The sequence below is a fragment of the Megalobrama amblycephala genome, linkage group LG16 (genome assembly GCF_018812025.1).
Source record: "Megalobrama amblycephala isolate DHTTF-2021 linkage group LG16, ASM1881202v1, whole genome shotgun sequence".
Taxonomy (NCBI): domain Eukaryota; kingdom Metazoa; phylum Chordata; class Actinopteri; order Cypriniformes; family Xenocyprididae; genus Megalobrama; species Megalobrama amblycephala.
In genome coordinates, this window is record NC_063059.1 from 2,816,133 (window position 1) to 2,836,066 (window position 19,934).

Genomic DNA, 19,934 nt, shown 5'->3' on the forward strand with positions numbered 1-19,934 from the left:
CAGTCTCAGTACTATGGTGTGGTCTAAATCCTGACTGGAAATCCTCACAGATTCCATTTCTTTCTAAAAAGGAGCACAGTTGTGTTGAAACTGCCTTTTCTAGTATCTTTGACAGAAAAGGTAGATTCGAGATTGGCCTGTAATTTACTAAATCTCTCGGATCTAGTTGAGGTTTTTTAATAAGAGGTTTAATAATAGCCTGCTTAAAGGTTTTTGGCACGTATCCTAGTGTTAAGGATGAATTAATTATATCAAGAAGTGGACCTACGACCTCTGGAAGCATTTCTTTCAGTAGTTTAGTCGGCATTGGGTCTAACATACATGTCGTTGATTTTGATGATTTGATAAGTTTAGATAATTCTTCCTCTCCTATAGCGGCGAATGATTCTAGTTTTACCTCAGGGACACTACAGTGCACTGTCTGAAGCGAAACTGTGGACGGTTGCATGTTTTTAATTTTCTCTCTAATATTATCAATCTTGCAAGTAAAGAAGTTCATAAAGTCATTACTGCTGTGCTCTATGGAAACGTCAGCAGTTGAATCTCTGTTTCTAGTTAATTTAGCCACTGTGTCAAATAAATACCTAGGATTATGTTTGTTTTCTATTAAGAGATTTGAAAAATAAGTAGATCTAGCATTTCTTATAGCCGTTCTGTACTCAATCATTTTTTCTTTCCACGAAAGGCGAAAAACTTCTAGTTTTGTTTTCTTCCAACTACGTTCAGTTTTTCTAACAGCTCGTTTTAGAGCCCGAGTGTGCTCATCATACCACGGCGTTGGATTAGTTTCCTTAATCTTCTTTAGACGTAAAGGAGCGACTGCATCTAATGTGCTGGAAAAGAGAGAGCCAATAGTTTCTGTTGCAGCATCGAGTTCTTCTAAGTTGTCAGGTATACTAAGGCGATGAAACTGCTCGGGGAGATTATTTATAAAGCAATCTTTAGTGGTAGACGTGATGGTTCTACAATATTTATGGCTGGGTGGTGGTTTTGTAGCCTTGGCTAATTGTATTATACACGACACTAAATAATGATCTGATATATCATCGCTCTGCTGTAGAATTTCAACAGCATCAATATCAATTCCATTCCACAGTATTAGATCTAAGGTATGATTACGACAATGAGTGGGTCCTGACACGTGTTGTCTAACTCCAATAGAGTTTAAAATGTCTGCAAATGCCAATCCAAATGCGTCTTTATTATTATTACTGCAGTAAAATCACCAACAACAAGGACTTTATCCGCAGCCAGTACTAACTCTGATAGAAAATCAGCAAATTCTTTGATAAAGTCAGTATGGTGTCCTGGTGGCCTGTATACAGTAGCCAGCACAAATGTCAACTTACATAATGTTACATAAAGCACCATCACTTCAAAGGAGTTATATTTGAAATTCTTTTGAATGATTCTGAATATATTACTATAAATTACAGCAACACCTCCCCCTTTGCCTTTCTGTCAAGGATTGTGTCGATAATCATAACCTTGAGGACTAGATTCATTTAAAGTAATGTAATCGTCTGGTTTTAGCCAGGTTTCTGTCAAACACAGCAAGTCTAGTTTATTGTCTGTGATAATTTCATTTACAATAAGGCTTTTGAGAAATAGATCAATATTATAACCCAAGCTTTATCATTTGTTTATCTATTTATCTGATTTTCATTTTTTGCTCTTAAATTTTTACCCTTAAAAGGTTTCGGAAGTTTTTTGTATTTACAGTTCGAGGTAAGACACAGTCTCTATGTGATAATATCTAGAGTTTCTAGTGCTGTGAATTATTTGAGTTCTGTGAGGAGGCGACTAGCAGACGGTCGGTTTAGCCAGTTTGTCTGCGTCCTGATCTGGGCCCTGGTTTGTCATGTTTCAGCTCTAAGACTATTTGCCAAATTGAGAGAAGAGCAGCACCATCCCGGGATGAATACCATCTCTTTTCAACAGATCAGGTCTGCCCCAAAAGCTTTTCCAATTGTCTATGAAACCTATATTATTCTGCGGACACCACTTAGACAGCCAGCCATTGAGTGATGATAACCTGCTAACTATCTCATCACTCCGACGAACAGGAAGAGGGCCAGAACAAATTACTTCTGCTGACATTGAATTTGCGAGTTCACACACCTCTTTAATGTTAATTTTAGTGATCTCCGACTGGCAAAGTCGAACATCATTTGTGCCGACGTGGATAATGATTTTAGAATATTTACGTTTAGCATTAGCCAGCACTTTTAAATTTGCTTTGATGTCAGGTGCTCTGGCCCCCGGCAAACATGTGACTATGGTGGCTGGTGTCTCTATTTTCACGTTCCGTGTAGTCGCCAATAACTAGTTCAAAGGATTCGTTTCACTGTGGGGAAACCTGGATGTTTTACGGAACGGAAGAGTGGTGTTTGTTCTTGCCATTGCCGCCTCACAGTACCCAGAGCCTGCTGCAGGCTTCTACAACCGACCGAATCTGAGATGAAAAAGTATCAGGCCCTTTCATTCTCACATCCTCAATTAAAGGTTTCTCTATGTTCTCTCTGTCAGCCTGACATTCCCTGCATTTATCACATGTGTAAGGCACTGCTGACAGAAAGAGCATTATTATTTAATACACATGATAATCTGTTGACCGTGTGTTTGATAACGCCGTCCGAAAAACTGCAACGCACACGGGACTCGCTGGCTGGATGTCTCGGTCGCTTGCCGGTGCCTGGGGCAGGGTGATGTGCACGCTGTACCTCGCGGTGGAAGGCCGGGCAGCAACGTAATCATCTGGCGAGGACAGATCAGAATAATTCGTATCCGCCATAATGAAAGGAAGGTGAGAGGAAAAAAGAAAGTAGAAGGTAGCAGAACCGTGATTACGCTGGTGGACAAATAAATCGGGTAATACTGTGTTAAGTAATCAAAAAATAAGTTATATTATGTGAATAGGAATAAAGAGAAGGATTTAGGATAAACTCCACGAGCGCATAGGGGCAGGCAGCAGCGTGGGAAGTTGAGTTTGACTTGTGTATATGAGTTGTTCTAAGTAATTGTTAGAAGGCAGACTCTGAGATGAAAAACAGCTGATGTAACTTGAACACATTATTAGTGTTTGATAACAGGCAAAAGGCTAAATATTAATTCGTATTAATGAATGACCAAAGGGCTGTGTCAAGTGTGCGAGTAGGGGCTCATGCTTTTGTCCTTCTGCTTTTGTCCTTCTAAATATTTTAATACTATAAAACATAGCTAAAACAATATTGGTCTAAGCGTGTGTGTGTGTGACTGTGATTCATGTGCATATTCAGTCAGTGTGGAATCGCACGTCAAGTTCAGAGAGCTATTCAGTCCACTATAAATTCTGATTTTGTCCGCCTCTGGAATGGATCAAACCATAGATATTAGCCTACCTGATAAGTTAAAGTAAATACGCTGGAAATCCATGCTCATTCTAGGATGTGCATTTATTTAATGTACGGAGAAGGCACGGGCACCTGCAGGATTTTCATTTTTTTAAAGGTGCCGTAGAACGTGTTTTCAAAAGATGTAATATAAGTCTAAGGTGTCCCCTGAATGTGTCTGTGACATTTCAGCTCAAAATACCCCATAGATTTTTTATTATTCATTTTTTTAACTGCCTATTTTGGGGCATCATTAACCCTCTGGGGTCTGAGGATTTTTGGGGCCCTGGAGAAGTTTTGACATGCCCTGACATTTGTGCTTTTTTCAGTTGTTCATAAACATATAAATGACAAAAGTGTCATTACACTGTATTCAGCACAAACTAGGCTACAATAATATGTGAGGAACATGTATGTACATGTTTGTGTTTTTGAAGGAATAACGTTTATGCGTGGTTATTGAAAAAACAAAAAACTTAAGTCACGGACAAAAATTATATATTAAATCTGTGTTCACAAGACTTCTGGCTATTGGAGGTTGTAGACTAGAGTTTTTGCTTCAGAATGATGTAAAAAATTATTCTGCCTACTCCTTCATATAAAACAATAGAGAGATTTAAATTTTGTAAGACACTTTTTGTCAAGAAACACAGTATGCGTGGAGGCATGAATCATCATGTATAATGGGTGATTCTCACCTGAGAAGACAAAAGAATTGCATAATAATGACCTGAAATGGCTTGCATAATAATGAGCTCTTTCAGTCAGGTAGGCTGTGAAAAAACCTGTGAGACATTGATCATGTCTCAAGCTCATGGTGTATATCAAACATACTGAAAAAACAGCAACACTGTGAAATATTATTACAATTTAAAATAATGGTATTCTATTATATTCTTTAAAATATAATGTATTTCTGTGATGCAAAGTGTCTGAACAATTATGTTACCTCTATGGCATTTCATATAGCCTTTTAGCTTAAAAGCATGCTCATTTTGAGAAATATTGATGGATTCTCATGTTTATGTCAATTTTCTGTACACAGGAGTAATATTTATTGTCATCACTATGAGCGCTGGATACTGTGTTTTCAATTCATACTTGCAGCCGGAGGGCGCTCTGTACACCTTTAGTCCACAAATTAATCTAAAGAAGGACAACCATGTGACTCTCCAGGAACTAACAGAGGCCAGAGATCGCTATATTATCCAGATAAAAACTTTTCAAGACAATAAATATACAATTGAGACGATGAATGCATGCATTGCCTCAGTATTTGCCTCAGAATAGCGCTGGCTCCATGGGCGTGGCCGCATTAGCGGATAATGAGCTGAATCACAGATTTCTGACATGGCTCTCTTTTCATACGGATTACATAAACAGAGAATATTTGTTTTCGATTTGACTTACACGATTTAAAACCTGACATTTCAACGTTTTTTTAGACATGAGTCTAATTTTTTTGTGATTAGTATTCACTAAGTTACAGTTCATTTTCTGAGAACTATCAGATTGGACTTTGTTCAGATGGGAGACGAGAGATCACGCATCATGTTAGTTTTCTTTATTTTACAAAAAGCACAACATGTTGTTTTTACTCTGAGTGTACACAAATAAAAGAAGATATTCCACAGCTAATATAACCCTCAAAATGGATCTTTACAAAGTGTTCATCATGCAGCATGTCTAATCACGTAAGTATGGTATTTATTTGGATGTTTACATTTGATTCTGAATTAGTTTGATAGTGCTCCGTGGCTAAAGCTAACATTACACACTGTTGGAGAGATTTATAAAGAATGAAGTTGTGTTTATGAATTATACAGACTGCAAGTGTTTAAAAAATGAAAATAACGACAGTCTTGTCTCCGTGAATACAGTAAGAAACGATGGTAACTTTAACCACATTTAACAGTACATTAGCAACATGCTAACAAAACATTTAGAAAGACAATTTACAAATATCACTAAAAATATCATGATATCATGGATCATGTCAGTTATTATTGCTCCATCTGCCATTTTTTTCGCTATTGTTCTTGCTTGCTTACCTGATAATTCAGCTGTGCACATCCAGGCGTTCTGCCCTTGTGTAATGCCTTGAACATGAGCTGGCATATGCAAATATTGGGGAAGTACATATTAATGATCCCGACTGTTACACAGTCAGTGTTATGTTGAGATTCGCCTGTTTTTCTGAGGTCTTTTAAACAAATGAGATTTATATAAGAAGGAGGAAACAATGGTGTTTGAGACTCACTGTATGTCATTTCCATGTACTGAACTCTTGTTCCCTTTCAGTCGGTCACGTTCGACGTACGTCAGTAGTGACCAACGAATTGGGATATCGCTAGAGAGCTCTATCAGCTTCGAGTGAACTAAAACAAGCCAATGGAATTGGCGTGCGATATTTGCATAATGCGCACTGCCTCCGACAGGTGTATATAAATAGGAAGCGAATGCAATCGCTCTCTATCTTTCGCTTCGGAGCCAACCTGTGTGTTCCTGCTATTAGACTGAGAGTGACTTCTCAAGCCTTTGAAGAACTTTCGTTCTACAGTGCTGGCATTTGTAGTGATTTTGGACTAGCCTCACTCGAGGGTACCACAAATTTAGTGGTTTATGGTCTTAAATATTAATATTAATATTTTGTATTAATATTAATATTGAGTCAGATGATTCCTTCCAATATTTTCAGGGCACCAGTCAAGTTTCACCTTGACAATAAAGAACAATCATGGAAGATTGTTGACTGAATTACAATTATATGAATTAGAGGAAGTTCATCATCTGACCAGTCTGAAGGATTTGTGAGATATCGTTAACTTGTAGAGCCTCTTACTGTATTATCAACACAGGGAAGACACAAGTGTAATAAATGGATTTTATTAACAAAAGGATAGACAAGAGTAGCTAACAACTACTGAATGGATAAAGTGCGAAAAGATTGATAAATGCAAGTGAATGAGTAGGATGTTACTATGGCAGTTACAAGTTAATCTTATGGAAAGATAAACTGTAATTTCTCTAGAAGAAATAAGGTAAACCTTATTCTGACTTCAACAAATAAACCGAGAGATTATTTGTTATCAACTGATATCAGCTATGCAAGATCTAATGCAAATTAGATAATCATATACTGACAATATACACTAATGCCAAGGTCTCTAGAAAGAGGTTTGGTAAGTGATATTTACGTCTGCCTGGTCGTGCTGAATCAGAAGGTGACGTCTTCCACTTGTTGAGCTGAGCAGCGTTGCAGTGGGAAGAAAGGAGTTTCTGTTTCACAGCCTTGAACACGAAGTACTTGTGAACGTTGAACTCCTGGAGCACAGAGAAGGTCTTTTCCTGGAACACGCAGAAGAAGAAGCCTTGAAGAAAGCCTTGAAGGTTCTGATGTCTGTGCAGACGATCCTTATTCTCTGGAACACGCAGACGGAAGGATCTTTAGATTCTGAAGTCAGTGCATATCCGGAACACGCAGATCTGGAGGATCTCTGATGAGAGGATTGAAGTTGGTACAGAAGATATCTTGAAGATGGGGGGGCTAAGCTTTAGTCGTTGTCTCTGTTGCAGTTTTCAAACTCCCCAAATTCACTTCTTGCAGAACTTCCTTGTTTCTCTCTTTAGAGCTTCGGAGTCTTGAGAGAGCAACTTCACAACTCTGTAGAGTTGGACTTAGCTTAGCACATCTTGGGACCAGAACCTTGAACCGGGACTGGAACAAGAACTGGAGCCTGGAACCAGAACGGGAAACTGCAGCAACCCAACTGGAACAATTATCTGTCCCAGAAACAAGTCTTTTAACCTGTCCTGAGAGGGAGGGAAATGCAAATTTGCACCTTTCAGATGCACTGTTTTGATTGGCTGATGCTGTCAGAGGTGGCCACTGGATGGCCCCCCTCTTGCATATGGTTCATTTGCATAGCTTTATGTTCATGTTTAGAACAAGGTCCTTAACTCTCTGAGGTCTGAAAACGCGTCAGCGCGTTTTGCAGGTTTTTATTCACATTGCAGCAAAACAGACTTAAAATACTCCGTCATTTTTTGTCATAGAGACATAAGTAATATATCAATTGAAACTAGAGAATATCTTCTTTTATTTGTATACACTCAGAGTAAAAACAAAATGTTGTGCTTTTTGTAAAATAAAGAAAACTAACATGATGCGTGATTTCTCCTCTCCCTCTGAACGAAGTCTAATCTGATAGTTCTCAGAAAATGAACTGTAACTTAGTGAATACTAATCACAGAAAAATTACACTTATGTCTAAAAAAACGTTAAGATGTCAGGTTTTAAATCATTTAAGTCAAATCGAAAATAAACCTTCTGTGTTTATGTAATCTGTATGAAAAGCGAGCCATGTCAGAAGTCCGTGATTCAGCTCATTATCCCCTAATGCAGCCACGCCCACGGAGCCAGCGCTATTCAGACGCAAATTCAGAGGCAATACATGCATTCATCGTCTCAATCGTGTATTTATTGTCTTGAAAAGTGTTTATCTGGATGTAAAAGTCATGGTTAGCGAGCTCTAGAAGACACGCAGTTAGTTCCTGTTTTCTTTTCTTCTATAGATGAATTTTAGATGAGTTTTTGTTTCTTTAGCGCCCTCCGGCTGCAGTATGAATTGGAAACTCCATTCATGGAATAGCCTCTTCTTCTTTTAGATGAATTTGTGGACTAAAAATGCACAGAGAGCGTCCTCCGACTTCAAGTATGAATTGAAAACACCAGCGCTCATAGTAATGATAATGAATATTAAATAAATATAACTCCTCTGTATAGAAAATTGACATAAGCATATGAGAATCCAATATTTCTCCAAATGTGCATGCTTTTAAACTAAAAGCCTATATTCAGACTCTTTGCATCACAGAAATACATTATATTTTAAAGTATAATATAAAACCATTACTTTATATTGCAATAATATTTTTCTGTATGTTTCATATATCATGATGAGCTTGAGACATCACAGAAGGTTTTTTTCACAGCCTACCTGACTGAAATGCCTCATTAATATGCAAGTCATTTCAGCTCATTACTATGCAATTCTTTTGTCTTCTAAGGTGAGAATGGCCCATTATTCAGTGGTGATTCACGCCTCCACGCATACTGTGTTTCTTGGCAAAAAGTGTCTTACAAAAACTAAATCAATATATTGTTTTATATGAAGGAGTAGGCAGCATAATTTTTGCATAATTTTGAAGCAAAAACTCTAGTCTACAACCTCCAATACCCTAAAGTATTGTAAACACAGATTTACTATACTTTTTTTGGCCTTATTTCAGTGACTTAAGTTTTTTGTTTTTTAAATAACCACGCATAAATGTTATTCCTTCAAAAACACAAACATGTACATACATGTTCCTCACATATTATTGTAGCCTAGTTTGTGCTGAATACAGTGTAATGACACTTTTTCCATTAATATGTTTATGAACAACTGAAAAAAGCACAAATGTCAGGGCATGTCAAAACTTCTCCAGGCCCCAAATTAGCCTTAGACTCCAGAGGGTTAAGGTTTTTCCTATGCATAATTTACTTTCCAAACCAATTTCAGATTAACCTAGGCATTGTGCTGAAAACATAACGACCAAACATTATTGAGTTATATTGACCTTTTAAGTATGCATTAACGTATTCCTTGGTAGGAAAGTTTGTATAGTTTTCATGTACACAAACAACACTCATTAAGTATATAGAGTTCTTGATACTAAAAAGAGAGAAGATTTGCTCCATTTTGTCCACTGTGTGTCTATTTTTTTCCTTTGTGACTTCAAGTCACATAGCAAAACCAGGTTCACACCAGGTCTAAGGACTGAGGTGAACAGTGGGAAAGAATGGTTATAGAATTAGCCTGCTCAATGACATGCTAATGTCATCGTTCTTCCTTTTCACAAATGGTCAGAGTGATTGTCTTGATAGGCTTATCTGCTAGCCTATCTATTCCCTTGTTTGCTTCTCTTGGAGGTGTGAGTTTTGGAGTCCTGTGCTTTTCATCATGGCAGATGAGGTGATGACGGAAGTCTTCCCTCATGTATGCCTGCTGATCACTACACATTATGGCACCGTACAGCGAGGCCACAAGCTTTCCCAGAGTGAGCTTTCCGAGCTGTTATACAGCTCTCAACTGCTGTTTTCACAGCATTGTTTGCCCTGTTTGGTTTGTGATTTGGGCCGGTTCCTCTGTGTATGTGACTCAGGGAGTGAAAAGTGTACCTGCAGTCACATCGCAGCTGTTCCCTGTGTGCTTCGGCACAAAGAACAAGAGCTTCTAAAAGAGCTTCACAGACAGACAATGCGTCTTTTTCAAGACATCATTCTGTCTGTGCATTTCTGCAGGCGGTCGTTTCCTATCCTCACTCACGGTCACAATCACTTTCTCTCATGTCTGCTTAGCGTGCTGAGACTGTTTGTGGGTGGTTCATACTCTCTTGTGAGAGTATGCCCATGTCGGCGCGCTGTTCGTCTCACCTTTCTCGTAATGGCTTGAGCGCTCAGTGCGCTGTGTGCTGTCGAGCTGCCGGCTGACAGCGCGCGTTGCCATGGCAACCCAGCGCGTTGTCCGGCAATCTAGATGCGCGGTCGAGACTCGAGTGCCTTAATTGAGGTGGAGTCCCCTCACTTATTCCCCGATCTAGTTTATTTTTCTGAATCAGAAAAGTACTACTTTAGCGAATAAGCCTGGGTGACCAGAGGATCACAGTGGGGCAATACCCGCCGAGCCATTCTCCGTGGGCCCCCCACTCCTCTAGTGCATCGCAAACATGTTGTGACTGTGTTCGTGGGTGGTTCATGTTTAATAACAACATGGCCACGTCAGCGCCCAGTGCGCCGTGTGTCGTCCAGTTAGACTGCCACGTTCACTGTCCCACATGGCTGGTAGCTTCTGGGTGGATTGCTGGTCCTTCTCATGGGGGACCTAGCCTCTAGTCAGCGCTCCAGCAGAGGATCAGATGTTGACTGCTACATTGGAGAGAGGGTTGTTGGGCTCTGGACATGAAGATGAGGCTGAGCGTTCCACGGTTGTGATGTGCTCATGCTGAATCAGATTCAGACTTAACAACCGTGCTTCCTGGGCCCCTGGGGGCGTCATGCAATGCGTGCTCGCCTTGCCCCGCCCCCTGTCTTTAGCCCGGATGTACATTAAAAACTTGGCAGTTTGGAAGCCTTTTTTGGTGTCAAATATGGAATGCCAAAAGGGCCATAATCTGCATTAAGTTTTTTCTCTCTCACTACCCTCTGTGGTGGGATGGCAGTACTACGGGCACACCACCTCCACCATGGTGGTCCGGAAACACCCCTGGCCAGTCTTGCAGAGGTGTGTCGTCGTCAAAGTATGCTTTCTCAATGCTCTCATCTCACAAGCTGGCCTGAAACCCAGCCCGCTCAGCGCAGCCAACCCAGTTGGCAAAAGCGGTCCTGGAGAAATGGTGAGGGTGGAGGTGTGCAAGACCCCGCCTCGCCACTCTCAGCCCCCTCTCACTTCACCAGCAGGTTCCAGTGTGATGGTTCAGGCCGCACCCCATGTGCCGTCTCCCATTCACACTGCTACCTCGCAGAGTCTGACCACACTCTGGGCCGCAACCATGCCGTCCGAGTCGGGTCCCCGTACTCTGCTTGCGGCTGTCAGCGTGCGAGGCCCCGCCTTGCCACTTGCAGCCCCCTCTCACATCACCAGCAGGTGCCAGTGTGATGGTGCAGGCCGTGCCCCGTGTGCCGTCTCCCATATGCACTGCTACCTCGCAGAGTCTGACCACACTCCGGGCCGCTTCCATGCCATCCGAGTCGGGTCCCCGCACTCTGCCTCGCTACCCCACCCCTGGTATGTCTGTGGTGCCTTTGGTCCCGCTGGCTCGGTATCTGGAAGCGTGGACAGCACTTTCCAGCCCGTCCCGCTGGCTCATTCATACTATCAGACTCGGCTATGCGATTCAGTTCGCCCGGCGTCCCCCGGTTTTCAGGGGTGTCCACTACACTCAGGCGTCACTGGACAACACACCTGTTCTCCGGGCGGAGATTGCTGTCCTCCTGCCGAAGGATGCAATCGAGCCAGTCCCTCCAGCCGATATGAAGTCAGGGTTTTACAGCCCCTACTTCATTGTACCCAAAAAGGGCGGTGGGCTACGGCCAATCCTGGATCTGCGCGTCTTGAACCGGTACCTTCACAGGCTGCCGTTCAAGATGCTCATGCAGAAGCGCATTCTCGAATGCGTCTGTCCCCAGGATTGGTTTGCAGCGATCGTCCTAAAGGACGCGTACTTTCATGTCTTGACTCTGCCTCGCCACAGACCCTTCCTACGGTTTGCGTTCAAGGGTAGAGCATATCAGTACAAAGTCCTACCCTTCGGGCTGGCCCTGTCGCCCCGCGTCTTTACAGAGGTTGCGGAGGCGGCCTTTGTTCCCCTCAAGGAACAGGGCGTTCGCATCCTCAACTACCTCGACGACTGGTTGATCCTGGCCAGTTTGCGAGAGCAGTTGTGCGAACACAGGGACATGGTTCTAGCTCACCTCAGCCAGTTGGGTCTTCGGGTCAACTGGGACAAGAGCAAACTTGCCCCCAGGCAGAGGATCTCTTATCTCGGTCTCGAGCTAGACTCAGTCGCTCGGACTGCGCGCCTCACCAAGGAGCGCATCCAGTCGGTGTTGAACTGCCTGAGTATGCTCAAGCGCAGGACAGCGGCCCCACTGAAAGACTTTCAGAGGCTCCTGGGGCATATGGCATCTGCAGCCACGGTCACGCCACTCGGATTGCTCCATATGAGGCCGCTTCAACACTGGCTCCGCGGCCGGGTCCCGAGATGGGTGTGGCAGCGTGGTACGCTCCGTGTCCCTGTGACACCAAGCTGCCGTTGCACCCTCATCCGGTGGTCGGACCCCTCATTCCTGCGGGCAGGAGTGCCCCTTGAACAGGTGTCCAGGCACGCTGTGGTCTCCACAGATGCCTCTGCCACCGGATGGGGGGCCACGTACAACGGGCATGCAGTGTCAGGATCTTTGGACAGGGCCTCAACTGCCTGGAGTTGCTAGCAGTACGTCTTGCACTGGGCCGCTTCAAGGAGCTGCTGTCAGACAAGCACGTATTGGTCCGCTCGGACAGCACTGCGGTCGTTGCGTACATCAACCATCAGGGTGGTCTACGCTCCCGTCGCATGTCGCAACTTGCCCACCATCTCTTGCTATGGAGTCAGAAGCATCTGAGGTCGCTTCATGCCATTCATGTCCCAGGTGTGCTCAACCGTGCAGCCGACGAGCACAGATAGATCTGTTTGCCTCCCCAGAAACTGCCCGCTGCCAGTGGTTCTATTCCCTGACCGGCGGCACGCTCGGCACGCTCGGCACGGATGCCCTGGCACACAGCTGGCCCCGGGGGCTACGCAAATATGAACCTTCTCGCACAGCTCTCGGCAAGGTCAAGGAGGACGAGGAGCAGATCTTGTTAGTGGCTCCACACTGGCCCACTCGGACCTGGTTTTCGGACCTAATGCTCCTCACGACAGCCCCTCCCTGGCCAATTCCTCTGAGGAAGGACCTCCTGACTCAGAGACGGGGCACCCTATGGCACCCGCGTCCCAACCTGTGGAACCTCCACGTGTGGTCCCTGGATGGGATGCGGAGGTTCTGAGTGATCAGTGGTCGTAGACACCATCACTTCCGCTAGAGCTCCATCCATGAGGAGCCTCTATGCGTTGAAATGGAACCTGTTCGTTGAATGGTGCTCCTCTCACCGAGAGGACCCCCGATCATGCTCGGTCAGATCTGTGCTTCCCTCTTACAAGAGGGCCTGGAGCGAAGGCTGTCTCCCTCCACCCTCAAGGTGTATGTTGCCACTATCGCCGCACATCACCATGCAGTTGATGGCAAGTCCTTGGGGAAGCACGATCTCATCGTCAGGTTCCTGAGGGGGGTGAGGAGACTAAATCCGCCTCGCCCTTCCTCCATACCCTCTTGGGATTTCTCCCTGGTACTTACATCTCTCCTGGGTCATCCCTTCGAACCTTTGCAATCAGTTGAGTTAAAAGTACTGTCCCATAAGACCGTCTTCCTGGTTGCATTGGCTTCGCTTAAGAGGGTAGGGGACCTGCACGCATTTTCAGTCGACGAATCGTGCCTGGAATTTGGGCCCGGTGACTCTCACGTCATCCTGAGACCCCGGCCTGGATATGTTCCCAAGGTTCCTACCACTCCCTTCAGAGATCAGGTAGTGAACCTGCAAGCGCTGCCTTCAGAGGAGGCAGACCCAGCCCTAGCTTTGTTCTGTCCCGTCCGTACTCTGCGTGTGTGTACATTGTAATGACTGAGACAAATCAGACACAATTATTTGTTAGTTAACCAATAGTTTTAAGCTCACTCTGGGATCTGACTGTCCCCATCCCCCGAGAAGTTTATTGCACCAAGGAATGTGCTGGCCAGAGACACAGAAAATCTGCATCTTGCCTGCATTATCCACACAGAACACAGAGATGTTCCTGCATTAATGTATAGACAGACTGTTCTATAAATGAACATGTACATTCCCAGGAAATGGTATCCATTATTCTGTATTACAATCATTGTATTCACGTATGTATGTGTATGTTTTATGATACATGTAAGGTAACTTCAATCATGCCATGTTTAGTGTCTGTGGACTTGTTTCGAAAGGATTTAAATGCTTGTGTATGTGGTATGTCCATACCTGTGCAACACAAGTATTACAAGAATCTTTAATAGTTCTTATTCAGACTTACCTTTGCCATTGCTGAAGAAACTGATGATTCCTTTCCAGATTGTCTTTGACTTTTTCCTATAGCTCTAGTAACAGTACCTCTTCCGGTTCAACCCTATCATTACTCATTCTTACCTTCAGTACGTATGTGTGTGACCTTTGTTGTATGTTTTGTGTTTGTTAGTTTAGTTATGTGTTTGTGAGTTAGTTAATAAAGATTGTGCACAACACATGTTTGGTTCTGACTCCGTCTGCTAATAAACTGCCTCTTAAGTGATTTAGATCCCGACTAGGTGCTCTGAGTAGTACGGTACAATAAGAATGTTATTTTTCCATAACTTGGAAATTAACATTTCTTAGAATTAATAAACAATCAACACTGAGCGTTCACTGGACGAGCAGGTTAATTGATTGTAATATTAATCTTAATGTAGCTACATCCAGTTAATCTGATTAACGGATTTACATATTCATAATTAATCATAATTAATAATCATAATGAGTTATGAATAATTATTAATATTTCCCCTTTGAGTTAACTCGCTACAACGGAGACAGAACGCAAAGCTTCAGGACCTCAGATCAGCTCTTTGTCTGTTACGGAGGCCAGCAGAAGGGAAAGGCTGTCTCCAAGCAGAGGATGGCCCACTGGATAGTGGATGCCATCGCCCTGGCATACGAATCCCAGGGCGTGCCTTGCCCGCTTGGGTTGAGAGCCTACTCCACCAGAGGAGTGGCCTCTTCCTGGGCGCTGGCTCACGGTGCCTCACTGACAGATATCTGTAGAGCTGCTGGCTGGGCGATACCTAACACATTCGCTAGATTTTATAGCCTACGTGTAGAGCCGGTATCTTCCCGTGTACTCGCTTCAACTAGCCAGTAGATGCGTTGAACCCACTCTAAGTGTCGGCTTCAATGCCATTCCCGCCCCCTGGGTCGGATACATGCATCTTTGACTCCAGTCGCGTTCCCCGCTTGGCGAACCCTGTCGAGTTCCTCCGCCTCCCCCTTCGGCTCGGACATTGCTCTCTAGCGATATCCCAATTCGTCGGTCACTACTGACGTACGTCTCCGTTCCCTCCTTCAGGGAACAAGGGTTACATACGTAACTGAGACGTTATTCAACTCTGCCAAGGTAAATTCAATTTTTAATTCTAGGGCACCTTTAAATCTGAAAACTCCTAAAAGCAACGAAATTGTCAAACATCCATTTAGCGTATGTTCACAGAGAAAAACGGCTGCTTGTTCTCTCGATACTGTCACGGAACTCATGAAGACGGGATAGATCCAATTGCAGCAATGGTGCTTATTGTGGGCAAATCCAAAAGGCGTAATCCAGGGTACAGGCAAAGGTCATAATCCATAAATAGACAGTCCAAACATGAAACAAGAAACACGAAACAAGAAACTACAAACCAAAACGGGAGAACAGGTATCAGACTCGAGGGTGACATCAAACAATGAACCACAAGAACAGACAGAAACAACTCAGACTAAATAGACAGACACTAATGAGAAAATACACAACAGCTGGGTGCAATGATGAGACGGCGGCGGCAGGGCATAAGGCTTGGACGGCGGCGGCAGGACTAGCCAAGGGTGCTTCGTGGCCATATCAGGGTGAGCGGGCAGCTCGGTGACGGCCTCCGTGGCCGTATCAGGGAGAGCGGACAGCTCGGTGACGGCCTCCGTGGCCGTATCAGGGAGAGCGGACAGCTCGGTGACGGTTTCCGTGGCCAGCTCTGGCTGCTCAGGAGGCAGGGCAAGGCGCTTAGTTGGCGCCGGCAGGGAAAGGCGCTTAGTTGGCGTCGGCAGGGAAAGGCGCTTAGTTGGCGCCGGCAGGGAAAGGCGCTTAGTTGGCGCCGGCAGGGAAAGGCGCTTAGTTGGCGCCGGCAGGGAAAGGCGCTTCGGTGGCGCCGGCAGGGAAAGGCGCTTCGGTGGCGCCGGCAGGGAAAGGCGCTTGGAGAACCAACGAACAACCTCTAGAGTGGTCTCCAGGCCTTGTAGGACGGAGGAAGCCCTTTTCCTCCTTCTCCTCCGCTTATGAGGGTGAGGCGGTGGCTCACCCAAAATGGACTCACTGGCTGGAGCGGACTTACTGGTCATGGAATCGGGCTCTGTAGTGGACTCACTGGCTGGAGCGGGCTCTGGAGTGGACTCACTGGCTGGAGCGGGCTCTGGAGTGGACTCACTGGCTGGAGCGGGGTCACTGACTGGAGCGGGCTCTGGAGTGGACTCACTGGCTGGAGCGGACTCACTGACTGGAGCAGGCTCTGGAGCGGACTCACTGACTGAAGCAGGCTCTGGAGCGGACTCACTGACTGAAGCAGGCTCTGGAGCGGACTCGGACTGACTGAAGCGGGCTCTGGAGCGGACTCACTGACTGAAGCGGGCTCTGGAGCGGACTCACTGACTGAAGCGGGCTCTGGAGCGGACTCACTGGCTGGAGCGGGCTCTGGAGTGGACTCACTGGCTGGAGCGGGCTCTGGAGCGGACTCCCTGGCTGGAGCGGACTCCCTGGCTGGAGCGGACTCCCTGGCTGGAGCGGACCCCCTGGCTGGAGCGGACCCCCTGGCTGGAGTGGGCTCTGGATGAGGGTGAGTAGCCGAACGGCCTCTGTGAGAGAGATGGTGGATAAAGCCCCAAAAGTCCAGGGTCTGGAGCCCCTCCATCTCACACCGAGGCAACAGGTTATCGAGGCCTCCATTAAAAATGTCTTTAAGCGCCTCGTCATTATAATGCAGTCCCTCTGCCAAGGTCCAAAACAAACCTGCAACCTGCCCAACCTCTCTTCCCTCCTGGCGCAGCGCCATCACCGCCCAAACTCGAGCCATCCGCTCACGGATGGAGGCTGGGAACGGAACCGACCCTCCATGCCGCTGGATCTAGGTGGATGGTGGTTCATTCTGTCACGGAACTCATGAAGACGGGATAGATCCAATTGCAGCAATGGTGTTTATTGTGGGCAAATCCAAAAGGCGTAATCCAGGGTACAGGCAAAGGTCATAATCCATAAATAGACAGTCCAAACATGAAACAAGAAACACGAAACAAGAAACTACAAACCAAAACGGGAGAACAGGGATCAGACTCGAGGGTGACATCAAACAATGAACCACAAGAACAGACAGAAACAACTCAGACTAAATAGACAGACACTAATGAGAAAATACACAACAGCTGGGTGCAATGATGAGTGGTGATTAGTCCGGGAAGTGTGTATGGGGAATGTAGTCCATGAGACAGGTGGAAATGACAGTCCGGGATGGAGTGCCCTCTAATGGCTGAAGGGCACTCTCACAGGTGATCGTGACAGATACGGTCTGTTTTACTGAGAAATCACTTTAGGTGATTCAGTGAGAGAGCAGTCCAAACGTTTTGCAAAGGTGTTTTACCAATTCATAATTTAAAACACAATTTAACCGTCAGAAAATATTCAGTTTAGTTGCAGAGCTGTTAAACTGAATATACGAAGCAAAGCAAGCTTTTTTTCTTAAATATCCAACACAAACAAATTGCTCGTCAGTTGTCACTACAGCAACACTAGACTCTGCGAGCTGCCGTGAGCGAGTGGAGGCGGGGCTAATTTGCATATTCATTGATCCGTGTATATTAAATAAGGTTGTTGAGTTACATTCAAGCTATTTTAAGGCATGAAGACATTTTTTTTACTTGAATTTTTTTTTTAGAATATATAATTTTGGTGATCAAAGATGAGTTTTAAGGGAAAAGATAATTTACTACCAGGGGGACTTACGACACTGCAAAACCTTCCACAAAAACTTAACTGAGTCCCCCGACTCATCCCGGTTGGCCGCATCAATCTTCCTTCGCCCAGCGAGTGCTTGAAGTGCGTCAGAAATAGAATGTGGGACCAGTTTACCATTGGAGATTTGTAGTGTAAACAGCATTGCTTTCATTTGAGAGTGCTTAACTCACGCCAGGTGTAGACATGGTGAAAGTTACCTAATTGTGACGGATGGCCCAATTCACATGACACATTATAAATTAGCATTATAGTTTGCCATAGCCTACAGTGTCAAAAAAGACAGAGGCCCTCTGATGCTAGGAAGGTGAAGAGAAAAGGGAAAAAATGGGATAAAGAAAGAGGTAAAGTGATTGTTAGATACTAGTAATGTTCACAAATTAATGGCAGTTATTTTTACCCAGACAGTGTGATTTTGTAACATTCATGTCAGTATTATAATACATATAACGCATTGCATGCAATAGGTACTTTTTTATTAATGTTTTTACTCTACAGTAGTTTTTTGTGTAGTTTTGGAGGGATATAGGCCTATGGCATTTTTTTTAATTTATTTGCTGAAATTAGTAATGATATAATTGCAACATTTTATGTAATATTCAAATTAAAAAGAAGATCGACATTTCTCAGTTTCATTCATGGTGAAAATATGAAACGTGCCATAGTAAAACAAAACAAAAACTTTTGCTAGTGCTCAATGAATAGTTTGTGCAAGAATGCTAGATGTAATTACTCTTGCTTTTTTTGTGTTATTTAACTATCATAAGCTTTTTTTTTTTTTTTTTTTTATATCATGAACACAATGACAGAGTGAAATAGGCTGTGATGGAAGGGGCACCAGAGAAAATCTTGCCTAGGGCAGCAAACTGGTCAGGGTCCTTGTGCCGAATTCTTACCCCCACCAAATTATTACCCCCCTAGTATTGGTAGGTTTACGATTAGGTGTGGGTGTGGGGGTGTGGTTAGGATTAGGGTGGGGTGAAGATTAGGCAATCCGATAGCAACTTCAAAGAGGGGGGTAATAATTTGGCAGGGAGTCAAAATTCAGCCCAATAACCTGCCCTGTTGAGGTGGGGTACAGGAAAGGTTAGGGACAGTTTTGGTGGTGTGGTTAGGTTTAAGGGTGGGTTAAGGCGTAAGGGAAGGTCAGCAGTGTAATCAATGATCTAATTACAGAAATTAAGTACAGCTGTAATTGCATGCACTCTGGCTTGTCAATCACTGCCATGACGTTCCTTGTGAGAGACGAGCGTGGCTGCGCGCTCCAGTAACTTTCCACACTCCACAGGCGCCGCATGCGATGTTTTTGTCCGGAGACAGGAGTAACAACCCGCCATAATGAATCCACTAACACGATACAGCGAATGCCGGTGGTAAACACTCGTGTTCCAATACTCCTGCACGAATTTTGGTAGGCGTTCCCTCGAAAGGAAGGGGGGTTGTTCTTACGCATGCGCTCATTTCAAAAACTCAGTAACAGTCTTTGGTTTCTCAGTCGACGAAAAGATCCTCTTTATCACCTTTAAGACACTCAATATAAAGTGGGAATGGTGTTTTTTTTTTTTTTTTTTTTTTTTTGTAAACCTTTCTTTTCTGCAAATAAAGATTATATAAAACTAAACAAATCAGAGCAGAATTTGTCTTAAAATGACTAAAATGTCACTTATGCTTTATGGTAAAAAGATTAGATTTGATGCAAAGAGGGGAACTATAAACTATATAAACTATAAACTATATATAAAATATAAACTATAAATATTTTATATTTATAGTTTATTTTATAAACTATAAATATTTTATATATAAATATCTATATATAAAATATAAACTGTAAACATTTTTCACAAAAAGGTAATCACCGTAGCTGTTATCATATTGAAATTATTTTTCGGATTAATTGTTCAGCTCTATGAAAAAGACAAGAATAAATGAAACATTAGCCCAGCCCTAGCGCTGCCCCTGCCAGGGACCTCAAATCGCAGTCGGAGAAAGAGCAGAAACAGAAAAAAATATTCCTACATATTACATGCAGCCAGTGATCTGTCTGGTAGTGTGTCTGAGGTCAAGATGACAGTGATGCTACAT